Consider the following 23378-nt stretch of genomic DNA (forward strand, 5'->3'; position numbering starts at 1 on the left):
GGCAGGATTTCATTCTTGGAGTCTGAAAAGAAGGCAGCCCGAATCTCTTGGTAAGGAAGGGTTTTTTTTGGGAAGCTGCCACTGTAGACAGTGAAAATGTCTTGGGGTGGGAAGGAAATAATAGTTTTAGGTGATACCTTTCAGAGGAAATAAAAATGCCATAAAGAGCTTTTTGACAGGACATCAAAATCAGGTACTGAAAAGCAAGATTTCCCCAGATAGATGATAGCTGGTTGGTTGGTAGGGGTCTCTGGGGTAGTGAGTTGTCAATCTTGAGCTCTCTGATGACAAAGGCTTGGCATTCTCTTGGCTGCAGAGAGTGAGCAGGGAGATCAAATCTACGAAGACCAGATCTAGGATGTTTTTGTAGATCAGATGAAATATAATGCTTATAGTTCTGGAAAGTATAGGGATGGAGAGAAGAAGGTGGGAGAAAAACTTCTCATTCCTGTGTCAGCATGCTCCTGCCTTTATTCCAGTCCTTGAGGCAGCAGACCTTCATTTTGGCTAGTCTGGTGAGAAGCTTTAAGCCAGCTCTGCAGTCAACCGAAAAAGCAGAGGAAAGGGTATTAAATGTATAGAAGGGGAAAATAATGTGCGACAAACACAGAGCATTTTCCACTCCTCTGAAGTGACAAGACACCCATCAGTGGGTTATAAAATACGCTTAGCTATGATATGACCTAATTAATGTTTCCCTATTGGTAGTTTCTGTAATTTCTGATGAGTTACTGCATTTTCCAAAGTTGAGATGGCATCTGAGGAGCTTGGCAAGGGCTGTCATAGTTCCCTGTCTCTGGGCATTACACAGGTCTGTGTTTTTGACACAAAAAAAAATCCCCACAATGCACCAATGAACTCACACATCATGCTGGCTTGTTTGTAGCTTTATTTAGAGAAGGTTTAGAACTGGATCTACTGTTACAAAGGCTTGGGAAACTCAAGGCTCTATCTAACCTACTCAGTGAACTGAAATCAAGAGTTTTCTGAAAGACATAGGGGCTGCATAAGACATTCCAATGAACAGTGAAATGAATATAAGATATAAGAGAAAAATTGGTTTGCATAATGCACGTCAAAATCCCATTGACCAGCTTGGATCCAAAGGCCCTATCAGACAAATGCATGGAAAAGCAGTAGTACCTTTTCTAGCCTAAACATTAAGTAGATGGAGATATGAGGTACATGACTACTCTCCTATTTGAAGTAAAGTGGTGAACACAATATCTTTTATCCTGCAAAAGTACAAAATCCAATTCCTTCGGCTTTTGGAGTGTAGAAGCCAGTGTGGATAATTCAAGCCAAAACAAATACAACATTTTAAATGACTTGTGAAGGCACAAATATGTTTCGCTTGAGCCTAAATAGCATGGATTATCAAAAAATCCAGTGTTTCTTTCTTTGTGGGCTTTGTTTAATACACTTTCCTTAACAGTTCAGTTTGCTGTGGCCAATGCAGGCCATATCTGCTTGGCTTATACACAAATGAAAAAAACTGAAGTTATCAAAACAGTCTCCTTAATACAACTTATATTTATAATGAGAAGGCATTTAAAAGTTGCATAAAAAGAAGACAAAAATATGCAATTTCGGAAGATTCATAAATAATAAAATCTGAACAGTGACAGAAAAACATCCTCAAGGATTTGACATGCAGTTTTGCAGTTCAACTCTTGAAGACACAGCATTTATCAAGAAAAGCTGACACAGGACTGTCAATAACAGAAGGAAGATGATATATAGAAATGTGATGGGCTTCTTTCACTCCTTAAGATTTCTGTGTGTTCAAGTTGGCTAATGAATGTATGCTTTCATGCAATTTCCCAGTCCCAGTAACTATGCTTTGGTCGGAGCATATAAACTCTGCAACAGGTTTTTCATTTTACTGGACTTCTCTGGGCAAGTTAATAAAAAATAATATCTAAATTAGGGTCTTAATCCAACTTTGTCACATTTTTAATGTCTTTCCATGCCAGAAAAAACAAAAACCAAAAAAAAAAACTTATGAATTTTAGATACCTGTCACACTGGTTGGAAAATAATACTGACAGAGAAAAATATCATTGCCTTGTAGCATGCAAGGCATCCACAGAATTACTTTTAACTCACTTTTGAATTGAGCATGGAGCCAAGCAACATCTTCCCAAATTTCAGTAGATCTGTACTTGAAACTGGATTGAGGTTCATGGTAGAGTAAACAGCAGTTAACTGTAAAGAGATTACATTATTATGCAGGCTTCCTCATACACCTAATATGAAGCTGATTTACTACAAAGTTATTTCCTAGGAAATTAACAACTAATGTTTTCTTGCCTGGATGGCACTTGTACAACACTTACGTGACAAGCTAACTCTCTGATCTCAGTTTAAATCAAATTTGTGACTTAACTGTTCTGTCAAATATTGTAGTGCATTGAGAGGACAGAAAAAGCAACAATAATACATTTCATAAGATTTTCCATCTAGATCCTGAAATTATTCCCTAGAAAGAAACTAGTTTGCCTCTACTGGAATAAAATGAAGATATAAGAAATGCCATCAGGATACTTGTGTCAGCCCTGCAGAGACAGTAGAAAAACAAAAGCTTGAGTAACATTCATATTCTTCGAAGAAATAACTTACAATTGAATTGCTATGAAAATGTGACTCATGATAACCAAAAGCACAGATGACTAACATACAGTTCCAAGAACATGCCCTGTGCTGTTAAATATCAATCACAAAGCACATCATAACCTTAAATATTAAAAGACTGTCACCACTGAGAAACAGAGGAGAGCCACATGAATACCCTGCTTAAAATTTGTCACATTTGAACGTGGTAAGATATTTTCTGAAGTTTCATTTCATGAAGTTGTTTTGATTGTCTTCTGAAGTGTATGGAATAATGCACTCTAAGACAGAAGCTCTTATAGTAAGGAGGAAAAAAAAAAAAAGAAAGAAAAAAAGGATCTACCCTACATATCATAGAGCTTTTTTGCTCCCTTCCTCCCTGTAATTAAATTAAATTTATGAGTCCATAGAATTCAGTGCAGGAAGAAACATCGCAGTGTGTTACGGAGGCCACTCTTCCCACATGCCCCATTTCTCCTTCCCCCATGAATAAGGATTATTTTCATTGCTCATTGAAGGTGTTTTAAAGGATGGACCCAACCTCTGTCTTTCCCATGTTCTTGCTAATTCAGCGAGTGCTTCTTCCTGTTACACGTGTGATGCAATTGAAACAAAGCTGTATGTTAACTGCAAAATTGTGTGTTCTTGATTTTTTGCTATTAATTGGGTTTTACTTTCACAAAGGCACTACCTTTCTTTCTGCACATCTCCTATGATAAATGTATTTGACGCAGAGAGCTTTTCATGACTTTCTCTGGGAAATGTTAATCATATTTTTTTGAGAACCCCCAGAAGGAGTGCAACTATTCAGAAACTGTGAAATTTAGGTATTATATTATTAATTTAGAGAGACTCTCTGAATGAAGTGAATGACCTACCATCTCGTCTCTCTCTTCCCCTTATTTTCATTCAAGGAGCTAAGACTAAGAAACCTACTAGTGAATTCAAAACTTGCTAAAGAGTCAGGAAGATCTAAAAAGCCTATGGCTAGGTGAAAGTGCAATAATAAACACTTAAAAATCACTGTTCAGTACTATTTTGCTGAACTTGAAAATGAATTGTCTGTATTCATTTCAAATCCTAAAATAAAACTCTGAGCACGTCCTTCTTTAACATAGAAGTGTAACTTTTCTCTTAAAAATGTAATTTAGACTGCATATTAGGTGTGTATTTAAGAATTTGAAATGCATTTTAAAGTGTACAGGTCTTATGAAGACATCAAAGTTTGTGAAAAGCTGTTACAGTACTACAGGTGAATTGACTGAATAAGGAATAAGGCTTATACAGAAGAAAACAACATGTTCTAATAACTATAGATCACATTAAAGAGGGTATGCTAGCAGTCTTCTTTCGACCATGTTTAGTACAGAGTTAGAGGCAACAAAATACAGAAGGAAAAGGAAAATCCTACTTTGTTTTTCTAGGAAGAAGTATGTGAATCTCCAATGATGCTAAAAGTGCATTAAAAACAAAGTGAAAATACTACCCACACATATCATAAATCCAGACTGAATAATGTACCAATAATAATGAGTATAGCTTTTAAAACTAACTTTTTGATATCCTCTGTCAGATGCAAATAAATAATGGATAAGAATGCCAATCATTCCTTACAACAGAACTAACACAAAAATATATTTATTAATGTAGATGAGATCAACCTGTGTACATCTTCTCTTGTCTCTCAGCTCCTGGAGTCTGTTGCAGACTTCTCAGGCCATTGGGTTTTATTCTTTGCCCAAGTCCTCATTCCAACATTTGCTTTTCTACAGGCTGGAGCAGCACAGTTTACTGCATACAAAATCAGTCAACCTCCTTAACATTCCCATCATTTCACCAGACTCTTTTCCACAGCTTTTCCTGCAGTCTGTTTTATGTCATTTCAGCAAATGTTAATGTAAACACCCTATCAGTATGCTTGTGGACAGGTGACATAAATGAGCATTAGTATTAATTAGCTGATACAATTCAGTTTTCTGGTCAAATAGCTGTGTTACCTCTCCTGGCAAATCTCTATTTGTTCTTGCATCTCGAGCACTAGATGTAATTCCATCATAATGTGACTGGTGCATTCTGCACAATGTCATCACGTTGCTATAAGTTTAATGTAATGTCTCTTTGGCAGAGAGAGGCATTTGTTTTTTGTGGTTGCTATGGTCTAACTCATTGGCTTATGAAGTATGCTACTGATTTTGTACTGTTCTACATGTAACCAGAAATTTTGAACCATCATAAGCAAGAAGTAATGATCCCTATAAATATGCAAATATGTCTTCTGCATTCTATTAGTCACAGCTGCACCACCACTTTTTGCAGAATGGTTTATTTGACTCACATTTATTGTTACAATCCAACTAGGGATAAATAAGTTTTACTCACAGTTGGAGGACACGCCATAAATAGCGGACAAAGACTTTATGTATAATTCTCATTTTAACAACTGTTATGTGTAGAATTCATGTGCACAAATAAATTGGGGATTAGAAGGAGGAACAGTTTATGTGCTGGACTCTAATGGCAGAAATAGTCAAATTCAGTCTATGTGAGGAATCTTTTCTAAATCAAATCGAATGATTCAGCTCCTCACTGAGCAAACCATCTCTAAATCTGAACAACTAAATTTGAACCCTTCTAAACATTCTTTATTACTTACCATACAGTCAGCAGCCTTTGTGAAACCAGAAAACCTGAGCAACTATGTGTAGACTAAGAGAGAAGACAGAGAGAGGAGTATTCACCTAAAACTCTACTGTCATGTCAAGTTAGACTCAGCAAGTCATCCCTTTTCCATCCACATGTGCCTCAGTCTAAAGAGCTCTATGTTAAGAAGTCGAGTTTGGATGTACACCTAACCTGCAAGCCAGTCCAAGGTTGTCAGCATCATGAAAGCTGCAGATAAATTGCTTTCTGCAAGAAAAGCTGTTCTGTTCTACTTCACTCATTGCTGGTATAACTCTTGTGATGTCATAGCCCATCTACCCTGGCTGCAGATGGTATCATCTTTGGGCTACTACTTATCCCATCCAACTGTACTTATAAAATCAATGTACATAGGACTCAGACTTTTTGGTGTCAAAACACAAATAAAATAAATAAATAAATAATCTATTTTCCACAATTCTACTTAAAGAATTCAAAACTTGCTGCCTTGCTTAGGATACAAGTTTACACTTGCCTTTGTTTCTGCTAAATACTAGGGTCTATGATACTTTGAAATGTCAACATGACTCACTTATTCCAGGGTATGCCTTGCATAACACTTATACCTAGTTTTGAATGCAGTGATAATAATAGTCTATTTCAAATATAAAAGTAGTATAAACAAATTATAATTACAGCAATTAAAAAAAAATCTGTGACAATTTGGGGATAAGGGAGCATAATTCATGTCATAGGCTTTTTTGTCTTCTAGTGATTTCCCAGCCCAGGTTCTGACCTTAAAGCTTGTCCCTGCTCAGACGAGAATTTGGACTTTAGACAACCATATAAATGAACATATCTATTATCCATGTGGTTTGGCACAATCCTAACACATTGTCTTGATAAGTACCTTCTTAATAATCTCTGACATGTTATGAAATACTTTTCTTTCTGTATTTCTCAGTTCTCCTGATCAGTGATAGAAGTTTTGTCATGCAGAGGTTCCTTTGCCTTTTGGGCTGTCTTATCCTGCCTGGGCATGTGGTACAACTTTCTGTTTAGAGCCACAAAGAAGCCACATGCTATCCTGTGACATATTCTAAAGATAAAAGTGTTTATTGGTTCTTGTAACTCTCTCTGCTGCTCAGATGAAGAACACCCCCATGGGACTGCTTTGTCAACAAATGGGGCAGCAAGCCATCCATCTACCTTTCTGAACAACTGAATTGTTACATGCCATCCCATAGAGGTACAGATAGCAACAGGTAGGCCACAGAAGGTTTTGCAGGTGAGTTGCACTGGCTGTGTGGGAGAGCAAGGCCTGCTGCACTCCATACTGCCAAATACACACACTGTCCCCACTGTTGTATTTCCTTGAAAAGTGTATTGCAGTTCATATTATACTGAGCTGCCTGGGGAATGTAGTTGATGTCAGGGCTATTATTTCATTCTCTGTAGACTCAGGGAAGTGACATCCCATTTACTGTCTTTGATTCACATTTTCAAATATTCCTTTGAAAAAGGAAAAGTAACATGACTTTTTAATGAAAAAGGTGCCTCTTTTAAATGAAAAGAGGGATTACTACTTTAATCATTAATGATAGGCTTATATGTTTTAGAGGGAATGCACTATTACAGCCTAATACTGTTATAAATATTCAGTACTTACAAATAAATGCTGTTCAATTTACTTTTACTTACCTAGTTACGATAGCTTACAATCAAGTGTCTCTGGAATCAACTTCCTTCTCATAAGAATGTAAACTGGACCTTTTCCAGGTGAGTCAATAGTTGATTTTGTGTAAAGTTCATTGCAGATATCTTGAGTTGGCAAAGGCAAGATTAATTATAGTAAGGTGCAGTTTTGGAAAGAATACAACATCCTGATCACATGTAAAGCATGAAGAATATTAGCAAACAAATATAATTACTGATCCTGCTAACTCTCATGTATTTGTTGTTACTTACTGACAAGTAACAACAGTGGCCATAGTGAGGAAGACACATAAAGCAGCAGCAGACAACAGACACCAGAAGCTATATATCCATACTAATTTTTGGACCTATATAGCAGCTACAGAAGAGATGGCTGGACATATTCACAGATTCACAGATTCACAGATTTCTCTAGGTTGGAAGAGACCTCAAGATCATCGAGTCCAACCTCCGACCTAACACTAAGTACTCCACTAAACCATATCCCTAAGCTCTACATCTAAACTTCTTTTAAAGACCTCCAGGGATGGTGACTCCACCACCTCCCTGGGCAGCCCGTTCCAATGCTTAATAACCCTTTCGGTAAAGAAGTACTTCCTAACATCCAACCTAAAACTCCCCTGTCGCAACTTTCGCCCATTCCCCCTCGTCCTGTCACTAGGCACGTGGGAGAATAGACCAACCCCCACCTCTCTACAGCCTCCTTTCAGGTAACTGTAGAGAGCGATGAGGTCGCCCCTGAGCCTCCTCTTCTCCAGGCTGAACAAGCCCAGCTCCCTCAGCCGCTCCTCGTAAGACAGATTCAGTGGCCAGCATGGGAACATGACTTCAGATGTGTTCCAGCTACAATCTGATTAGGTGCTCTCATTAATATCAGTAATACAGGTGTATATTACCCTATTCAGCCATTGATTTTGTTTTTTCCCGTGTAACTACAGTTCACTATTTCCATTTGCTCCAGAACCATCTCCAAAACTTTTTGTGACTTCCAGCAACAGTGCCTGAAGGTGCACAAAATCCCAGCTTGTCTGACATAAGAGGCAACCTGAAGCCTGTGGAAGAATCAGGAACACCCTATCCCCCAAAATATCTCATCACTTTCATAATCGGAGTAATATTCACCAAAAATTTGGTGAGGCTAGAAAATTTCATCCCTCTTTTCCAATATGCTAATATGCTGCACAGTGAGAGGAGAGAGTTATCTGTGTAGTTATGAACTGTGAAGCACAGACACATTTACTTCTGCTGTCAGTCATGCACTGGGCAAATGCAAGACATGAGAGGAACTTGGTCAGTGAGACTGTCATATTACAGATAGGTAGGTTGCCTTGCTTTGGTAAGCATATAGTTATCCACTTATCCACAGTTATCACACACAGAAGTAAACGCCCAAAAGCTACAGTTAGGAATCCAAAGTATTGATCGCACAGTATGAGCCAGACTCTTAGAGAACTGAAACCTTAAAGGATGAGACAGAATAAAGGCAGAGGAAAGAAAAAATCTATTATTAACTGCACTTTACAACTGAGAATTGAGATCTAGCATGGTCAAACAGCAAGAGAAGAGTGTGCATAATAAAAACAATAATGAATCAGCAGATAGATTAATGTTTATGGTAAGGGTAGGTTAGCAGCTATTATTTGCATAGCGATGGACTTCAAAGGTAGTTTTTCAGATTGATTAAATACAAATCCTTCAAAAATACTTCTCACTTTGTAGTACTGTATTTTCACACACTTCCCTGATTCTCAACATTCATTTCAGTATTTTTGCTCTTTAGATATATGCTGTAAAGTGTATATCAAAATGTTTAGGTTAATTGTTTTTTTATTTGTCAAATGACATTTTTATGAATAAATCCCATCTTTTGAAAATGTTTGAGTCTTTTCAGTTCCTGGTTTCATTTCAGATATTAGAAATGAAATTCTAGATCTTTTCTGGAGGTTTCTTAGAACTATACGCTTTATGAATAATTGACCCACTTTACCCTGACCAGCATTACGTTTCTGAGAACTGTCTATCCAGAAGGCTGAGAAGTTTCTTGCCTTCATGTAATTATGCTTTACCAGACATTTCACTGGGAAGACAAGCATGGTGATGAAAACAAATAGTCCTGAGTGTGGACCTTTAGTGATGTGGTTTGAATTTTAGTTTAACCTTGGGATGGAATGATTCTGTCACTGTCTGGTAGTAGTAATCTGAATTTGCTTTTCATGATTCACCTTCTGCCCCTTCAGTTGTCAAGAACATGAAATGCTGCAGAGTAAAGCATTTATAAAGACAAAACCGCACACAATGTTGTCTTTATGGAAGGGAAATATATCACAATTGCAACCGTTTTTTAAGGTACACAATTAATTTCAGTTCATGTTAATTAGACCCACAATGGCATTTTCACTGTGTTGATGAACTCTAGCAAAGAAAGTTCAGAAAACCTAAAGAGTTGTCTCCATTTACTCAGTACCATTGGACTGTGTTGCAAATGTGACTAAATTCTTAGAGAAGCTCTGAACATATTAACATATTAAACTTATTCATTGAAAATATTCCTATACATCAGTCAACATTCAGGAGAAATTAATTAAGCAAAGGAGGAGAGAATCTTTAAACTTGGTCACACAGACAAATTCCATGGGATGATATACAACATGAATTTACAAAGCATCAGTCACCAAGGGCTAGCAACCTGCATACATCACTCTTATCTACTGCCAGAATAAAATGTTGACACAGACCATTTCCCCAATGCAGCCAGTGTTCTATATATCTACTGCCTCAGTCCTGGGATATTTTTATATGACCATAAATGGCTGTTAGTGATGATCTGAAGCATTTATAAAGGCAGACAAGAAGAGAGGTACTGAGGCATGAGATGGTTGATCTAATTCTTGAGAAATAGCCCTGGTCATTTAAGCTTTTTTAAACCCAAAACTCCAAAACTGACTTACAGTTTTGAAGATCATTTAAGAAAAATCTTGTTAATTTGGTTTCCATTTTCAATATCCTTCCTTTCCTATATATAGTTAGGACTAGTTTTCTTCTTTATGAAGCATTTTGCTTTTCATCTTATTTTATTGCTCAGCAATTCAGCATTATAAGATACTTCTCTAACTCTTCAGTTTAACTACACCATATAATACTGCTGGATTTTATTTTTTGTTTTTAACAAAACTTAGCAAATTACTTAGTATCATTTTCTTGTCCATTAATTTAACAGTTTTTATTTTTATTGTAACATTTTCAAAATAAGTAATTTTCATTTTGATGCCACATTGTGGCATTCTGATGTAACATTATTTGAGTAAAAAGGAACTAAGCAAAAGAACATTTATACTACCCTTTTATGAAGAGCTGGAGTAACTATTGCTATGGAGCAGGTCTGCTACTAAAAAAAAAAAAACATGAACAGGCAGGCCTCTAAATTTTGTGATAGAAATGGAGACAAAGGACTCAAGATTTTTGCAATCTTTGTTCACAATTCATATCCGTAAAGTCTCCTAATAATATGTCTGGAAAAGGCAATTGAACCCCACTGATGGAAGAAAATTTATATGCAGATATACTGGAATTTTCCAAGCCACAAAATAAGGAAGCATTATAGTAGAATAACCTATGCAGAAAGAGAAACGTGTTCTGAGTGCTATTGATTTTTCTTCTTTAAATTTGATATTGATTGCTCCTGTTCATTGATTACTAAAAAAGTGTATTTTTCACTTTCAAGCAAATCATTTTCATTGCCTTGCTGTCCTTCATTCCTAGGTAAAACCCCTACGGATGCTATACTTCAGGAATCTGTAAGCATATGTGACTTTTTCATTATTTATGACTTGAATGTCTATTGGTTGAACACTTAGGGCAACAAATGTTATTAAATTGCTCTGAAAGAAAAATCAGGTTCAACAGGTCATAGCCGTCACTGATACCAAAGCATGGCATCTAAAGACAACCTATTGTTCTGTACAGATATTACCTTATCATATTAAGGATAATTTGAAGATAATGTTCAAAATTCTACTTTTCTCCATTTCTCAGCAGATAGAAAATGTCATCAACTAATTTAAGAAAAAAAAAATCTGGGCTGCTCCTCTGTCAGGGTGTGGTCTTCTAACTCACCAGCCATCAGTGCAGGCAACCTACCTTGGTCTTCCCCAGAGCAATACAGCTGCTTCTGCACCCTGCAGAATAAATAGCCCCAGAGCTTCTCCTGCAGAAACGCACCCCTGCAGCCCCCCAGCAGAGATGGGTCTCACAAAGCCCTTATGGAGCTTTGTTCTCTTATGTAGACATCATTATTTCAATTCATTACAAAAGCCAGAAAACAAATCTTAACTGTTATTTGGGTGTTAATAATTGTAGCTAGTTGTGGAGTTTAGATGACCTTCTTATTTTGCTGGTTAGTATTGCTGTGCTACAGCAAAATAAATGGCCAGTTAAAACCTATGATGTGCTCATACTCTAGAGAAGCACAAAGGTTGCCCTGATAGAAATGGGGCTTTTGGAGGGAAAAGAGTGTTTTCTTTTTTAAATAAATTCCCCTGCAATGGTTTTATTGATTTACCTTCAGTCATGCAAATTTGGTATTTGGTTTCCAGAAGAAACAATAGCAAATTTAACATTGCTAATGTCTTTACTACTTCAGAAACATATTTGAAACGTGATAAAAAATACGCTGCTTTTAAGTATGTTTTCTCCAAAGACAGTAATAGGTCTTAATGGCTCAGAAGGAATATCATAATACAATATCATCAAACCTAATCTTCCATAAGAAAAATAGTAATATCAAATGGCCTCTCTTATAGAAATGAATTGCAATTAATTACCTAATCTGTTGGAGCATTTGTAATATATATTTAATGGCACTGCTGTCTGGCATAACATTCCAGACAATTTTCTGAAGAAATATGATCTAAGCATAGCCTCAGGCTGATACTATCAAATAACACAATGTGCTGTGTAAATAAATAAATAAATAAAAATATCTCAAAATAAAAGAAGCAGCTAATGTTTCCATTTCTAGGGCCTCAGGAAAGCCTGTTCCCACCCTAAAATTTACTTCTGGCAGCCTATCTCCTCTGCTGTTATATCTGGATCATGCAGTAAATAAGTATTTAGCAGTGGCCTTATTGTAGGTAGCACTGAGCAAACGATTCCCCATTACTATATATCACACTCCAATTACTAAAGATCTTGCCATATGTCTCATAGTGTGATATAAACAGTCCATTAGGCTTTCTAATGGTGGTGTTAAATAAAGGGTGAACGAATATCACTAGAACAGTTAGAAGCCCCTGGGCAGCTTTGCATCTTCCCATGCTATTCCTATTAATGAGATTATGACATTGCTTTGGTCGATAGAACCTGTCATTTGAAGGTTTCCAGTTCTCCTGCCGTTTTGTGTTGAACTGACAAGGCAGGTGTACCTAAATATCTTTTTTTTTTTGTCTACTGTCTTCAACAGTGTAAAATTCTTCCCTCTTAGTCCACACTTACATTGCTGCCTCTTTTTGCCCATGGAAATAATGCATCTCTCATAATCAGGTGAGAGACCTTTGGTGCAGACTCTTTCTGGAATCTAATGGAGCCCCTGAATTGTTTAGCATCTTTGAGAAACAACATTATTCATCTAAATGACCTCTGCATCAGTGTTCTGGCAAGGCATTGTAAGAATTTATTCAATAATGGCATATTTTTTCAAATTAGATGAATGTCCATTATTTTTCTTACTTGCATTAAAAAATAGCAGAACCTTTGAAAGTCAGAATTACTGCAACCAAAAGCTCATTAAGACTTGGAAGTCTAAGCTTAAAGGACAATATTAAGAAAAGTAAAATAATTGAAGGTGAAGGATTAGATTAGAATAAAAAAGCTTAGTAAGTTACCTCTACAGCTGCTGTAACATATATGGTATGTGTTAAGCAGAGAATTAACAGTGAAGCACCAGAGAACAGCTGAGTAATGCTCTGCATCGTAGACTCAAACTGTATTGACTGCTGAGCTTTAGTATAAACCTATACATGTAAATTTCATACAAGCAGTTGTGCCACCTGATGTGATGCATTAATACGGAAGAGAATGTCAAACTTGATTTTAAACTCCTGAATATCACAGACTGACTATTGTGTAGTTTAGGCTATAATGAACAGTAAATCTATCAATATGTTATGTATGATTTTAGAGAAGTTAGTATGCCAGAAAAAGACAACAACTAAGCAGACAACATAGCTTTGTTGTTTTTATATGATGTTTAAGAGAGCCTGTTAAATTATCATAAAAATTCAAACCTAATATCATCCACTAACAAACTCCAGAATGACGGTGTGCACGTTTCATGTGTAAAATACAGGAAAATGTTATGTGTAGCATTTCAACATTTATCATTTGCTTCAACACCATTTTTTTCTCTATTAAATCCTATTGATTTAGTAATCAAAAAAATTGTTAGATAACGTGTCTTCTGTCCATTTGTCCATGTGTTCTCTGTGCAGCTAATAGATACAGAGGTACCAAAGACATACACCAATATTGTAGTACTGCACTATGTCAGTATTGCACCAAAAGGACCACTTTTTAAAACCAGAAAGTAGGTTGGTGTCTTGTCTCCTCCAGTTTGGGGAATCAGCCTAGCATAACACTATGAGTGTCATCCAGGAATGATTGTAATGATGGTTTACAATGGGGGGACACTTATAGATGAAGAAATTTTCCAAATCATTTTACAATTATCATTGAAGAGGTTTTGGATAAAGTTAACCAAAGACTGTATGATCTCCTCTTCTATACATCAGTGCAAGCAGGGTGCTTACAAGGAGGACTTGGGTCCTTAGTGAATACTGTTCTTATATTTTTACCTTTGACTTGTGCAGGTATAAACAGGAAGGATTTCCTCTTCATTTGTGGTGAGAGCACTACTTGTGTCCCAAAAATCTGTGTAATTTCTGTCAGCAAGTATTGTGAAAGACAGCTTCAAAAGTAATACTGCTGTAAAAAAGTCCTGGAGAGTCAAGTAGATAAGACTGAAATATGGCAACACATATTAGATTTTAACTACCACATTCTTATGAATGATGACACAGCAGCAAGATCAGAAGTGTTTGTCAACAGAGGTGTCAAAGCCTATAATCGAAAGCTTACTACCATGGTTTATGGATGCCCCAGTCAGTTGTGTAAGTCCAAGGAATAAAAGCAGCAGATGAAAAGCAGAACAAATGGGAATTTCTGAACTGTCATTGGTTTGTACAGAGTTTGAAAGGGCCTTTCCCTACTGGCCTAAGTGAAGTGCAGTCAAGAGTACTGACCAGGAAATAAAAAAATAAAAAAAAGGCGCACCTCAGACTAACATTTAGCCATGATGAAGCCTCAAATAGAAGATGGTTTTTAAACGAATAGGTGGTGCTCCAGAACCAATGTGAGGGAGAGGGAAGGTGCTCTCCTGGAAGTCCTCACGGACCGCAAATAAACGTGGGTAAACAAACTGTAATTTCCTCCAGTCTATCAGCTGTTCTCAGTGTAGAGGACTTTTCTTTGTACAAGCTTCTGAACTATAAGAAATGAGTAACTAAAAATCTCAAAAAGAAGGCTCCAGGAAGACCTTACAGCAGCCTTCCAGTACGTAAAGGGGGCCTACAGGAAAGTTGAGGAGGGACTCTGTGTCAGGGAGTGTAGTGATAGGACAAGGGGGAACGCCTTTAAACTAAAAGAAGGAAGATTTAGAATAGATGTAGGGAAGAAATTCTTCACTCAGAGGGTGGTGAGGCACTGGCACAGGTTGCCCAGAGAATCTGTGCATGCCCCATCCCTGGAGGTGTTCAAAGCCAGGTTGGATGGGGTTTTGAACAAACTGGTGTAGTGGGAGATGTCCCAGACCATGGCAGGGGAGTGGGACTTAGGGGATCATTAAGGTCCCTTCCAACCCAAACCATTCTGTGATTCGATGATTTTATGATAAAATTCTATGGTTAAATCAAGGAATGGTCTTCTCTGAGGTAACTGCTATGCTGGATTACCCTGTTATATCACTTTGATGTAAAAGAGGCAGTTAATCACAAAACATATACTGACCTAGCTGAACAACCTTCACCACCTCAAACATTGTGATAAAGCCTAGTGGTAATGAGAGGCTGCACACTGATATAAAGAGACTGTTCATAAATAGTCCTTTATGTTCATAGCCCAATAGATAAATAACAAGAGAAAAACTGTCCAAATTTAGACTTGATTTTTATAAATCATAATTTTCAAACAGCACCTGAGGAAGAAATAGAAAAAGAAATGCTCTCCCAGTTCTACAAAAGCCTTTTAGATTCATGAACATACTGAGGACTTTTCAGAGTTTACATGTGTCCCTCATCTAAGACATGAAAATTAAAGACATGAACTCAAGTAATTTTCCTTAATTCCACAGAACAAAGAAGAAATATTTGTTGGGAGAGTAAATATCTGTTTAAACCAGAAGGAAATAAGTATAAATATAAAAGAAGCTCTAAACCAAAACAGGACTGGGAAGGGCATCCTGGGTCGCCAAATCCAGTCTCATTCTAAATCTCTTCTCTGAATTTATAAATCTCCATCTGAAAGTATTGTTTTCCCTAACCTTTGAAGGAAAGTCAATTGCAGAACCATCAATGATGTTTTAAACCAAAGACTGGATAATTTTTGGTCCTAATTCCATCAAGAACTTCTACAGCTTATTTTCAGGCTAGGCTAATTGAAGAGAATGTCCATTTTTTATAATTTCTGTCTATCTTCCTTTCAATATCAACCCTTCTGTTGAGCACTGGAACCATTTTCAGTCTATATGTATGCTGTTGTTAACTGTTTATTCTGCTATGGCCTTCTCTTTGGAATGTTGCTTTGTACCCCATTCTTTCCCTCATTAAAAAGCAAACCTATAATTTAAAAGTGCACTTTTTTTTTCCCCGCTCATTGATACTAGCTTTATCTAGAGAAACAGGCATGGGAAGATGCTTGAAGGGGGGATTAAAATCTCCTTGCCCTTTTCATTGCACTAAATAAATGTGTATCTAATCCCGATAATACTCCTTTTGAAACCAATATAGTCATGCTTGTACTTAAACCTGAGCACATACTTCAGTGTCTATGGTATCATCTCTAAGATGCAATTGAACCAGCCAATTGTCAGCTATTTTAAACCATGAATTCTTCATTTGTGTCTAAAAGACACATCATGGATTTACAAATATCCTATGAAATAGAAAGTGTGATCATGGTCTCCAGCACTGTTAAACAGTGCCCTTACTAACTGTCTCAGAAATAAAAAGGGTTTAATGAGACTTCACTATCATCGAGAGATGAAGCTCACTTGTTCCAGTTCCAACAACATTTCTACAAGATTATCCCACAGTATAATCACTATACTTGCATTCTAATGGAGGAAGAAAATAAGCATACTATAAAAGAGCAAGATAGTTATCTTTCAACTTCTGTGAATATGCAATCCTATGTAAATAGCTGTACCTCCAGTATATTTCCAAAAGCATTTAATGGTCATTATTTTTTGTACTTCCATTGAAAATTCTGTGAATAACCACCAGAGAAAAGAAATGACACCATATGAACTAGAAGCGCAATCACATTGTTCAGAGACTGAGTAAAAATCAGCAGACTGCTAAGATGAATAATTAGGGTGTGAAGTGAAAAAGTTGAGAGTTTTGAGGGGAATTGAAGGTTTAATGATGCACAGGAGATGGAAAAGCATATTAGAAAAGATTTTTTCTGCAATACCTCACAGATTAAATGTGTTAGCATAACAGTGTAAAGGAAAATTGCAAAGAAGTGAACGAGTCAAAAACACTGATGTCTAAACACAAACAGAAGTCAAATACCCAATCAATAGTAACAGAGGCATATTGGCAGAAGTGATTGTTACCCTTCATGTTATGTTATGTGTAGAAGGACTGTTGCAGTAATATGTGTTTCTGGAAAGCAGCTGAACTTCAGCACGTACATCTACGGTGGTCTCAGTTCCCCAACCTGAAGAGGTGCAGAGGAGAAGCCTTCTGCAGTTTGTGCCTGTGTGCTAACCATGTCTCCACAAAGAAATTCAGTTTGCAAACAGCATTCCAACAAAGTCTGAACAAGTGAAAAAAGTATCCAAAAGATAAACTGGCATTTAAGAGCATGAACACTGCTTAGACATTTTAACCCACTCTAGTCAGGACCTGAACTTTTGCATCTCATTTGAAAGACCTTTAGCAAGGTCTACTCAGCCTATGTAAACTTGGAAGGGAGAGATCTTTGGGTGAAACCCCATGCTTCTGAATGTGAGATCTCCTAGCAGGTCTCCATGCCCCAAAAGATTCTTTAGTTGCAGCTACTGGGTGTTGTACAGCAAGCTTAATAAACAAGCTACTTATCTTCATTGTTTCCTACTGTAGGATTTATTTTAAAAGAAACTGTTAAAAGTCTGTACTAGATGAAAGTCTTCGGAGAAATATGTGAGCAGAAGATACTGAAGCAATTATTTTAGAAAAGACAAAAGCAGATTCTGAGAGAGAAATTTACTTATTACTTTTTCGTCCTCTAAATAATTCAGCAAGTGGGAGATTTCATGTCAGCGATTTCATTATAAGGATGAAATTATTTCACAAAACCCTTTTCTTTCACATTTGACACAGGTTCAGCTCCTCAGAGAGCCTCTTGAATTCTTAAATGATAACACTATTGCTAATAACCATCAGCCCTCTTGCTTTCTTGCTGACACTTCCCCAGCACATGGAAGGATGGATCCTTTACTACCTGGCTTACTGTATTATTGGAGAGAATGGAGAGAGAGCTGCACTATAACTAACTGGACATAATGAGTTTTCAGTGGGATTTAGAAGCTGTTAATAACCACAACATGTCTCCATAAGATAAAACAATACCTGGCTTCTTCTAGCTTTCCCTTACTTTGTATCTGTCTGTCTTGCTTATGTTCTGTGGTTGCTGTTATTGCATTTACTGTACTAGAATTTAAGATTTCCCAAATGGAAGATGTATTTCTAGGAAAAAAAAATTCAGCACTGTACAGGCAAGATAAATACTGTCCTTTAATAAATACAAGAAAGGCAAGCACTTTGACTGAATGTTTTAATCTTTGCAAAAAATATTGAAAACTATCTTCCTGAAGCAAGGAGAAAATATTAAACCAGCAAGGCAGTTAATGCATTTCCTGGGACTAATATAAAAAAAAAAAAAAGAAAAATAATCCAAACAGATAAATGATATTAAAGGCAGGATATGAAAATGCAGGCATAACAAAACACCTGCAATAGCTAACAACAGGGAAATAAAAACAAATCCTGGTCTGTAACACAGCCCATTGGCATTAACATGCAGAGAGCACATTCTTACTCTGTTAATCTTTTCGAATCTTGCTTTTAAAAGTACATATATTCTCTCTGAAAAATCTCTAGATTCTGACACAGTTATACTTCCTGTAAGTGCTACAGGGTCTGCCTTGTCCTCTCCAACCTTCTGTACCACAGTGGCATGTGCTCCATTCCCTTCTCAGACCAGCTGCACACAGGCATGGCCTCCAGAAACACAGACATCTCCTCTGCTCCTCTCCTGAGCTGTGGGAGCACAGGCACGAAAAGGGGTTAGGTGCTGGAGCACTAGAAACTATTTTCCCTTTCCAACCACCATACATTAACTACCCCACACCTCATTTAGCAATGCTGAGGATTAGGCGATGCTAACATCTAAGGAGACCAGTATTAAACAGGCAAGGGATATAAGGCCATTCCCTGCTCTTACTCCCAGCTACCTTCCTTCTCAGATAACCTGTTGCAATTGCTGCCTGATTTCAGAATAGTGCAATGTGTTTTCATCTGAGTTTCCTGCCTGAGAAACCACAGAGACCTAAGCCCCCAGCCCATACCTCCCTTCACAGATCACTCTGAGTTTATGTTTCAAAACCCTGGGGTTTATATTCTTCGAGAGAAGTATGTATTTAGATGCAAACTACTGATTGTTCTTTACAGTTGTTTAATCTAGGCTAGTAAAACAGCTTTCTGCAACTGCTGGGAAAATCCAGTTCAGATTTTTTGAGGATTTTATTTTATTCCATGATGTATTTCATTTTTCAAAGAAATTCACTGTGAAATATAGTTTGCTAAGGGAAGACATTATAGTCTTACAATATGTGAACACCTAATAGAAAAAAAAAATATATCTTTTGTAAATAATATGTCTGCCTCTCCAGATATCTTGGAAATTCAATATTTTCTTGAACCAGTGATCTGTCAGTGTTAATGATGCTTGACTATGACTCAGTGCTTTAATCGTGTTTTCTTCCTATTGTTTCATTTTCTTGATGGTAATTAATGCTTTAAATGATGCATCCACATGAATATAGAGAAAAAATCCTGTTGACCACTTATGCTTTTCCAGATTCTTTCCCAGAACTCACTACTTCTGACAAATACAGATAACTACTTTCTTCCAACTAATTTTTGCCTTTTTTTAGCCTTTTTCCCCCTTTTCCCTTTCTCTCTCAAACATGAGCACATGTACACATAAACATATACATATTTTTTCCCATGAAGTAAAAAAAAAAAAAAAGAGAGAGAGAGAATGGAAAAGATAAAATATTGAGTTTAGTTTCCATGAGGAAAATAACCTTCTTTAAGCTCAGGTCTAATCCTCTATCAGGCAACACTTGATGTTTCCAGGTATTATGACTAATAACAGTTTTACTCTCTCTTCTACTGGCATTACACACACCACAGTACCTTTTAGAAAACTGATCCCATCACCAGTGAAAGTTCTCCCTTGCTGTATTTCTCTGCATTAATTCATGCTTTCAGAAAACGAAAAACTTTTTCCAACAAATTTGAGTCACAGAAACACTACTTGATATCAAAATGTTGATAAATAAAAAAGGAAATCATGTCAGCAGCCCATAGTTTTGGTTTTGTGGAGGCACTTTGTCCTTCATGAAGTGCAAAAATATGGGCTTTCATGGAAGATGAGAAATTACTGCTTTTTTTGTCTCTTAAAATACTACATTTAATGCTTTCTGTTTAATGTAAATGAGATGAAATTGTACAGTTGTTATTACATGGACAGATGAAATTGCTACTTTAACACCTCCTAGCAATTTCTGCAGTCTTTGGAATTCTTCTGATATCCTGTTGTATGAGAAATGTATCAGTCACTTAAGAAAGAGTAAATCCAAACTCCAAGAGATAAACTTACTAACTAGATTTTCAATAAATAATTTAGAAAGCCTGTTTCAAATGAAAGCTTTCATTAAATACTTAAAATATTAAACAATTTAGCTTTTTTTCACATCTGACACGCGTTCATCCCCTCAAAGATGTCTGTAGGTTTATAAATACAATAGCGCTGTTATTCTAATAAACCATTTGCAGCTATCCTGCATACATTTGCTTTGGCATATTGATTATCTTAATTATCTCTTTAAAAGTTCATTGGTATTCATCCTCTAACACATGAAAACTTAACCTGAAACTAATAAGAGTCTGTCTTTCTTCTGGGGATTTTTCTGCTATGGGATTAAGAGAAGTTATAAAGAAAATAATTCAAAAAGAATAAAATATTTTACCACATTAGCCTGTTTCAGAAGTTGGATTGACTCTCTTAATTTGAAATCATTTTTATTTCATAATTAAGCAGTTGTTGTGTTCAATATTGTTCTTTGTTAATTATTACAAACAAGGCTTCAGTCTGTTGAATCTGCATGGGAATATAAGACAGAATGTTCCTATTTTGTGGGTTGTATTTGACGTCATGATAGAGTCTTATTAGTGACTCAGTTGTACTTATCTGAATAATTAAATTGTGTTAATGGCTGTAGTATTTTCATGAGCAACATTATCCTTTTTTACTGTCATTGGCAATGAAGGATAGTAAGATGCCAGCCATGATAATGCAGCTTTTGTGGAACCCAAGGAAATATTTTTAGAATAAATTAATCCAATCATAATGAACTACAGAACAAGGTAAAGAGTTTTTCTGGAAGATTTTCAAAGAACCATCAATAAAGTGATGTTAAAATTGATTACTTCTCAGCATGCATTCAAAGATAAATGACCTATGATTTCATTTAAAAGTTAATGCTGAAAAATCTTCAAATGCTAATGGTGAAGAGCAATACATAAACACTACAAAAAAAAAAAAAAGGAAAGAGGAGCAGAGATATAGGTTAAAAATAAGGACATTTCATGGCTATTCACAAGATGAAAAACAATTAAAAGACAGATAGATAGGAAAACACTGAAAATCTGAAGATATAATTCAGGCAATCCAAATGTAGAAGTCTTAACAGCAATGTGAACTTTGTTGTTGAATTTAGTTATGTAAATCCTTTTCTATGTAGGAACAGTGAATGGGGATAAAGAGAAATTTTAAGATCAAGTTTTACGATCAATTTATGGGAAGTTACATTATGGAAAGGCATATTTGGTCATCTCAGATAGCCAGCAAATCAATATCTCAGCCTACTTTGCTTCTCCCAATCTTATATGTTGCTTCTCCCTACTTATATGTTGATTTGCAAACTGACTGCTGTCTAGATGTACCAAGATATCATGGTTATAAGAAAGATATTTATATTCATAACAGAATCACAACTTTTTGTTATTTTTTTTTTTTACTTTTTGCTCCCAAAGGATTATGAATTTTTCTGAATAACTATAAAAAGCTGGTTTCTTTTCTGATGTCTTATTAAAAGATCACCCTATAACAATATTGGCTGTAGAATATTAGCTCATTCCAGTGTTTTTCATCTGGATAGAACATACTATTGCAAAGATATCTGGTGACTCAATGTCTTGTAAAACTAACAATCATTTCACTTACCTACAATGTTTCAACATCACTGTAGAAAATATGTTTGGGTACATAGATTCCTCCATCATCAGAGATATACATTGTCAAGAGGAGAACTCCCTTATTATACACACAACACAATTAAAATCACCTGTATAACTGTCAGCCAAACTTGATGCCTAATTAAACAATTAATGTTTTCTGAAGTGCATTATCAGAATTCTGCTAATAGAAATAATAAAGACTTTAATGCACAAACAGCTGCTAAAACAGAATGAAAATAAATATTCAGTTTTTAAAAACTGAATGTGTCTTCTGCACATAATGCTTCTCTTGGCAACAAAATAAGCATATTAGCCTTTATAAGATAGGGAACACAGAAGAAACAATGACATTACATTTTATGACCAGGAAGAAAACGCATTTCGTATTTTCTCTTTGAAATACCTCTCTCTCTCTCTCTCTCTCTCTCTCTCTCTCTCTATTTATTTATTTGTGTAGTTTGCCTGATACCACAGCACTGAACCAAGCATGATGACAGGGTATGAGCTCACCTTGAGCAGTGAAAAGATATTAAGAGTTCAGAAGAACTGAGTGCCCGAGTGCCCTTATCCGGCATATTCAGAATTAAAACCTAGCAGTTTTGGAACATGCCCAGTTTGAAAATACAGGGAGAAATTCCTTGTTGCCATGTAAGATCTCTCCCTTACAGACTTTGATGGTGTTGTACCATTTTCAATCACTAGAAAATCCAACTCCTTCATTACAAAATAAATGTCTGACATAATATCAGCAAACAAGTTTCCAGTTTATCAACACTTAGACCATTCCCTTTCATTTCTTGTCCTGAAGAGTAGCGTAAGAAAATGGATAAGCTTTCTAACCTCATTCACATCCATGCTGTACCATGGGGTAATTACACCTGTTGTTCAAGATCAAATCTACTTCAGTGATATCAGCCATTGTCTCTAGGCTCACAGTGCCGAAACATTGGACATAGCAAAATATTCACAATATTCACATATCCTATATTACCCTTACGAATATGGCAAGAAAATATTCCCTACCAATGGTAAATAAATATTGAAATTACAGGATGTTTCTTGGATATTAGATAACAAGTCTTTATTTTGAAAAAAAAATATAATTTAACAACGAATTGCTTATTTGCATCTGCACCTCTAACCCACATTACTCAATAATAACAGTTATTCACAATGCCCAGTCAATATCTAGCTGACTGAGAAAGAATCTCTAAAGCAACCACGATTAAACAAAAAAAGTTGATAGTTGTTAATTAATGTTCACAGAATAATTTTTTGTCTTTCTTTTTGTTGTCTTCTTGCCTTTTTGTCTTTCTTTCTTCAAAAAAAATCCTTTGACACATAATACTGCATGTGCTTGCCATGCCTCCTGAAGTGTTTTTTACATGTCTGCTTATAACAAGGCATCATCCTAATTTAATCTCATTATTTCTACCCACAGGGTGACCTGATATGCACAGGATATTATCATAAAAGATGACAAATAGTTTTAAGACCCCACATTATTAAAATTATGAAGGCTGCATCCTACCTTTGTGAAAAAGAAGTAGATTTTGTGAGCTGATCTAC

General features: G+C 36.1%; 2 long non-coding RNA genes across 3 annotated transcripts; one reads left to right on the forward strand and one right to left on the reverse strand.

Moving 5' to 3' along the window:
* Positions 1 to 396: 396 nt before the first annotated feature.
* On the reverse strand, positions 397 to 23256 carry LOC308189416. Its single transcript, XR_013946352.1, has 3 exons — positions 21796 to 23256; positions 2110 to 2208; positions 397 to 536 (listed from the first exon to the last, which is right to left on the reverse strand). It is a non-coding gene; the product is annotated as an uncharacterized lncRNA (long non-coding RNA).
* On the forward strand, positions 5859 to 23378 carry LOC308189417. 2 transcript variants are annotated; one of them, XR_013946353.1, is made up of 4 exons: positions 5859 to 6541; positions 6959 to 7032; positions 10729 to 10763; positions 23251 to 23378. It is a non-coding gene; the product is annotated as an uncharacterized lncRNA (long non-coding RNA). The 2 variants fall into 2 exon arrangements; XR_013946354.1 differs by having other exon boundaries at positions 5859 to 6518.

The sequence above is a fragment of the Anser brachyrhynchus genome, assembly GCF_964034855.1.
Source record: "Anser brachyrhynchus genome assembly, chromosome: 2".
NCBI classification, from domain to species: domain Eukaryota; kingdom Metazoa; phylum Chordata; class Aves; order Anseriformes; family Anatidae; genus Anser; species Anser brachyrhynchus.